Source organism: Neolamprologus multifasciatus, chromosome 22 (assembly GCF_963576455.1).
Source record: "Neolamprologus multifasciatus chromosome 22, fNeoMul1.2, whole genome shotgun sequence".
Taxonomy (NCBI): domain Eukaryota; kingdom Metazoa; phylum Chordata; class Actinopteri; order Cichliformes; family Cichlidae; genus Neolamprologus; species Neolamprologus multifasciatus.
Genome location: NC_140459.1, coordinates 29793724 through 29799978, shown reverse-complemented (window position 1 = coordinate 29799978; position 6255 = coordinate 29793724). Strand labels below are relative to the sequence as shown.

General features: G+C 40.6%; 1 pseudogene; it reads left to right on the top strand.

Annotated features, from left to right (window-relative positions):
- The first annotated feature begins 1042 nt into the window (after positions 1-1042).
- Positions 1043-6016, top strand: LOC146493710 (zinc finger BED domain-containing protein 4-like; annotated as a pseudogene).
- The last annotated feature ends 239 nt before the right edge of the window (positions 6017-6255 follow it).

The window sequence follows — 6255 nt, the reverse complement described above, 5'->3', positions numbered from 1 at the left end:
TTAAGGGCACAATTATACAGGAATAAAAGGGAATATAAGAACAAAGTTTCTAAGAACAGATATAGCTAAAAGATAAAGTACATAGATAAGAAATTGAACCAAATATAAAATAGGGACACTAACTAGATGGAAAAGCTATGTTGAATAAATGAGTTTTTAAACTGGATTTAAAAGATAAAACGGAGTCTGACGCACAGATGGTTGTTCCACAGATTCGGTGCAACCAGGGCAAAAGCATGGTCACCCCCTAGATTTAAGTGTAGATCTAGGCTGAGCCAGGAGTAATTGGCTCGCCCAGGGACATATAGACTAAGAAGATCGACAAGATAACGAGGGGCTAAATTATTTATAATTTTAAAGGTGAGCAACAATATTTTAAATTCAATGCGATATTTTATGGGTAACCAATGCAAATAAATAAGAACAGGGTTGATAGAGGCATGCTTTCTAGTGCCAGTCAGAAGTTTATTTATGCAGGCCCAAATGACAGAGAATATGCATCTTCTTTTTGTTTTCATATTTTAATTTATATTTAATTGTGTTGTGGTTTGCAGTGCTTTGTGTTGTTTCACTTTAAATTTGTTTAAAAGGAAAAAGCTGAAAATTTAAATAGTTAAAATTTGAAATGTGAATAGTTGGTTTATGTATTATATGATTTATTTATCACATTTTATGTGGGGTGAATAAATAAAAGTATATTTACGGTGGCCCCTAGAGAGAAAGCACATCCAAACTCCAAAATGCGTAAAAACTCCAAACACGTACAAAATACAACAGAAGTGCTCCAGGATGCTAGGCGCAGTGTTGAGCTTTGTTACCTAGAGGTTACACAAACTAGCAAGTACCAACGACTGGATTTGGTGTGTGGTAGTAACAGGTAAATGAACATTTTTTTAAATTATTTGAATATATATGAGTGCTTGTGTTCAATTGTGTAATTTAGGTGATCTAGGTAGCTCTGTTTTGGAAGTCTCTGGGGCCACCGCATATATTTATATATAAACATATATGAATAAAACCACTTCTTTTTTTTTTTACATTAGTAATTCCTTTTGTGCATAATTTTATATTGTTGTTAATAATAATTAGTTTAAAGCAACAAAACAACCTAAAGAGGCGGTTCGGAGCCGAAAGAGTCGGCTCTTTTTAGTGAGCCGAGCTGAAAGAACCGGTTCTCTAAAAAGAGCCGGAAATCCCCTCACTAGTTTTTTCCCTGCCAATTTTAGCAGCCAGCTTCTGTATCACGTGGTATAAGGCTCCGCCCTTGTCATTTGTTGAGCAGGAAGAGTGAGCGCTTGTTTTCATGCAGATTACGTCCCGGATCAAAATGCGGTACAATCGTTGTCGTCTTTTTTTTTTTTCTTAAAATTTCTTAAAAGTCATTTGGAAATGAGATCTCACATAATTATGAATTGAGATTGCGATTTTCTAACGTGCAGCCCTACTGGTGACCTGTCCCAGGTTGTGCAATGACTGTTACAATAGGCTCCAGCCCCACCAGGACCATGAACTGCATACGCATAACAAGATGGATAGGTGCAAAAGACTAATATTTCAGTCTATATTATCATGGACGAAGTTAAATACTTATTGTCTTTGTCCTGTGTTCGGCAAGACCTGGGTAAACAATTTTGCCTAAAATATCCTGACAGCGAAGGATTATTGCTATTGGCTTTTTACATTTTAAATGTAAGTAAGTATTTTTCCTTTATTTGATGGTGTATCTCAGAATCAATGAAGTTGACCAAGATGCAGAAAATCAGACCCAACCTATGATAATACTTACCCATGCTGCCATTCTTGTTCTCCTGACAAAGGTTTGAACTTAGGGATGCACCGATACCGGTATCGGGTATCGGCCTCGATACCACATTTTCTAAAGTACTCGTACTCGTTAAAAGTCCCCGATACCGAGGACCGATACCACGGTCTGAGACCTGTCTATGTTTGAGCGGCATGTAAGGGGTTAATCACAGGCGCCGAGTGCCCACCCCCAGGCCCCGAGTGCCCGCCCCCAGGCCCCGCCTGCATCTCAGAGCTGGGAGAAGGCGAGGCGAGACAAGTCAGCCGTGTGGAACTATTTCAAAGTGAACGAAGACGCGAAAACAAAGGCGGACTGCAAATTGTGCTCAGCGAAATTGTCCACAGAAGGCTCAAAAGGTAGCGCATTTAACACAAGTAATTTAATCAAGCACCTAAAATCCCGACACAACAACGAGTACAAAGAGTTTACCCACGCTTATTTACCCATGCTTATTAGCGCAGAGGAGCATAGCTGATGCTATAGCAGTGGGACAGAAAATAGTTGGGCATTTTAAACATTCCTCCTTAGCCTACTCCCGCCTCGAGGACATTCAGGGACAGCTCAACCAGCCAATAAAGAGACTGCAGCAGGACCTACAGACGCGCTGGAACAGCACGTATTACATGCTCCAGTCCCTCATTGAGCAAAAGCGAGTGCTGGGCGTGTCCGAGCATGAACTCCCTGACTATCTCACAGCTCACCAATGGGCTCTTATGGAGACGACTGCTGCCATCCTCGCCCCCTTTGAGGAACTAACTAAAAAAGTGAGCAGCTACAACGCACTAGCCTCTGATGTCATCCCAGCTGTGACTGTGCTAGTGGGACTTCTAAACAGAAACAGACGAGGACCACGGCGTCAAGACAATGAAAGCAACCTTACTGGGAGCTGTCAAGAAGCGCTTCAGTGACGTCGAGACCAACCCACTGTACTTCATCTCCACCATACTCGAACCAAGGTAAAGTCTGTGTGCTATAGGTATTCAATGATAAACTACAGTACTAAATGTAAGATTATTTTACATCTGAAATGTTATATATTTGTAACTAAAATACACAAAAACAAATGTATGCAATATATATAATATGAAATACATTTTTCTTATTATTACCAGAAAGTCAAATGGCTGGCATTTGTCACAGTGGTTTAGGGGAAACATATTTTCCACATATTAATACATTTATGAATTTTGTGCAGGTATAAAGATCGCTTCTTCTCCAACAACACTGCTCCAGAGGCCAAGCTGCACCTGAAGCAGGAGCTGCAGATGATGTCCAGAGCTGAGGCAGAGGGGAGTCGAGCAGAAGCTGCAGAACCTCCTGCTAAACTGTTCCTCAAGGCCCAGGCCAGCACTAGCAGCAGTCTGGATACTGTATTTGACGAAATCGCTAAGGAGCAGCCCCAGGCAGCACAGCCGCTGGCAGCAGGTGCTGCCATTGAGCTCGACACATACCTCGGAGAGGCCACAAGCCTGAAGACAGTCCTCTGAAGTACTGGGGTGTCAACAAAATCAGGTTCCACACTTTGGCTAAAATAGCCCGTAAATACCTCTCAGCCCCATGTAGCAGTGTGGAAAGTGAAAGGCTTTTCAGCTCAGTGTCACACATTATAGATGAAAACAGAAACAGTCTGACTGTTGATAATGCAGAAAAGCTACTTTTCTTAAAAAAAAAACCCTGCCACTCACTTTTTCTCTCCATTAAGTGAGTCATCTTAGACTTGCTGTTAATACCTACCTCAGTTGCACTGACTGCCACAGTTCTATGTTGGTGGATGTTGTTAGTTTATTCAAATATTGTGCACTAAATGGCAAAGATGTTTATTAATGCCCCTTGTGTTGTCCAAAGCGGCAGAGTTTACAATAAACTGAAAAAAATACTTGAGTTGCACTGTCACTGCTTTTTCATAATTATTTATTCTGTAATATGTTGCATACAACATGCTTTTCATTTTAAATAAATGTTCTTAATTCCAAACCAGTCCCTTGTTTTTTTGTTTTTTGTTAAATTATAGGACTAAAGCTGTTACCTGTAAATTTAAATCATGTTTTTATTAAGTACTCTGTATCGGTGAGTACTGAAATGCAAGTACTCGTACTCGTTTCCAAAAAAGTGGTATCGGTGCATCCCTAGTTTGAACATATAAGAAAGGCCTTTCTTCACCTCATTTCAAGTGGTAAATCAGCTCATCAGTGTCTTTCCCAGGTACTTGTTTTTGTTTCCATGTTCCCAGCGACTCCATTCTGAGTTAAATGATTGATCACTCACCTCAGCCACTTACCTCCTTCCAGGATTGAGTCACTCATGTTTGGAAAGCGTCCTACGATCGTCCTATGGATCACTCTGCAGACCACAGTTTAGACTGTTAAAACCACGTAAGTGAACAAACCCTGCCAACTCTCCGCTTCGAGTTAATATAAAGACTATAAAACTGCTATTGTTGTCCTCAGTTCTGCTTTGGTGGTCACAGCACTGGGTCTATTATTTTTGCATTATTTGCTCAACTGAAATGTTGATCTACTTGATGGTGTTTTTGATTGTATTCATGCAGAGCTATGCAAATTTCCAAACATCGTAATACACCATGGTGCGCCACATATTCCCTTAAATATGTAAGATGTCTTTATGTGCTGTGGTTTATGCATATGCATGTCAATCTGGGCCTTTATCGACAATGTCTACCAGCAGGACCGAATGTACTGTAACACTCAAGCAATTAGACAATGTTGTCAGCTGACAGACATTTTTGATGTAATTAGCATATTTGTACATTAAGCTGCTGCGAGTGCTGATTGGAAATAAAAGTGATGAAGATGGTAATGAGCGACACTTGTGTAATAATGATGATGACGGGGAGGCTAACAGCACGTCCGACATTGATGATAATGAGGGGGAAGCGGATGAAAAATCGATGAAACAATCCGGGTAACCGCTGCAGGTGATATCTTGAGTTTTCAGCTCGCGGTGGCACTTCCATCTCTCTCTTGCTTAACATCGCCACTCTCATCTCCCAATCTGCAGACGAGGGGGAATTGTCCCATCACTTCTGCTGAGTGGGCAGCCATTTCAAAGTATCAATTGGACACATGTCAGAGGAAAGTTTTTGCTGCCAAAGCAGCACCTTTCAGAACATATGAGCCCTCCCGAATGAATGAATCGTCCCCTCTGTCTTCCTTTTCCCTTTTCGCCTGTCTCGTTTCTTCCATTCCCCCACGCCGCAGAGGAAGGCGGAGTGCTACAGCAAACGGTTTGAGTGATGAGAGAGATAAGTGGCAGAGATGCTTTGGAAGTGGAGACTCGGTGCTTGCAGAACAGAGTGTGTATGTGTGCGGACGTATATGAGTGTCTGTTAAGGAGGCAAAAAGAGGGAGAGGCGAGCGGGAAGGAGAAAGACTGAAGGTGACAGATGTCAGTAGCCTGACGATGAGGAACATGATAAGCAGCCTTCCTGTCATTCAGATGTACAGACCATGACATCCATCAAGCGAGCAGTTGAAACCACGCTGTTGTTTGTACAAGCAGAGTCCACCATATCTGTTGAAAAGCTAAAAACCGACACAAACTTAAAACAACCACCAACTTGGCTGCTTCACTCTGAAAGTAAACTTTTGAAAGAGCTTTTATTTTTTTTTCCTTTGCACAGAGATGTAATTCTTCACAAACTTTATTTCCCATTAAGGACTGCAAAAGTCAAAAAAGAAAAGGAAAGAGTCATGGAGATAAATGAATTCAAAGGAAACCTCGTAGTGCATTCAATTTCCATGACTGGAAGACTAAGAGGTCAGGACCTGCTCATCTGAGCTCCTTCCTTTTCCTGCTGAGCCAGGAAAAGTGCGGTTTTGGAGTCAAATTAATCTTCAGAGAACCACAGACCAAAAATATGGTATTCAGAGGAATTTTCATGCTTTTAAAAGGGGAGGTGATGTCTAATATGGAGTCATACATCAAAATATGGAGGCAGCAATGTGATATTGTTTCACAACCACCAATGCATGTCAGATATGATCCCATTTATCCTCAGCTAAAGAAAATCAATATGCTCAGCAGTTTTTTTTCCCGGGGAAACTGTTAAAGAGAAAAATAGCAAAATAATTATATTTTTTTTTATTATTTAAGATACAGCTGTGCACTGTCAGGGAGACAGGAAGATGATTAGGGGCCCAGTTAATGTAGTGTGAATGGAAGATTTCATATGACAGAGAATGTAGCAGTGATTCCAAGGTTACAGTCATGTTTGGCATCAATTCGGAGCATTTGCTTAAAGAAGAAAAATGTCAACGCTCTGTTTATTTATTGTAAACGGTGAGAACCTCGGTCAGTTATGACTAAATTTATGTCAAAAAGCAACACATTACATCAAGTTAAATTCGGTTTTATTTATAAAGCACCAAACCAACAATAGTTGCTTCAAGGTGGTTTAATTTAAAAAAAAAAAAAATATGAAAAAAGACTCA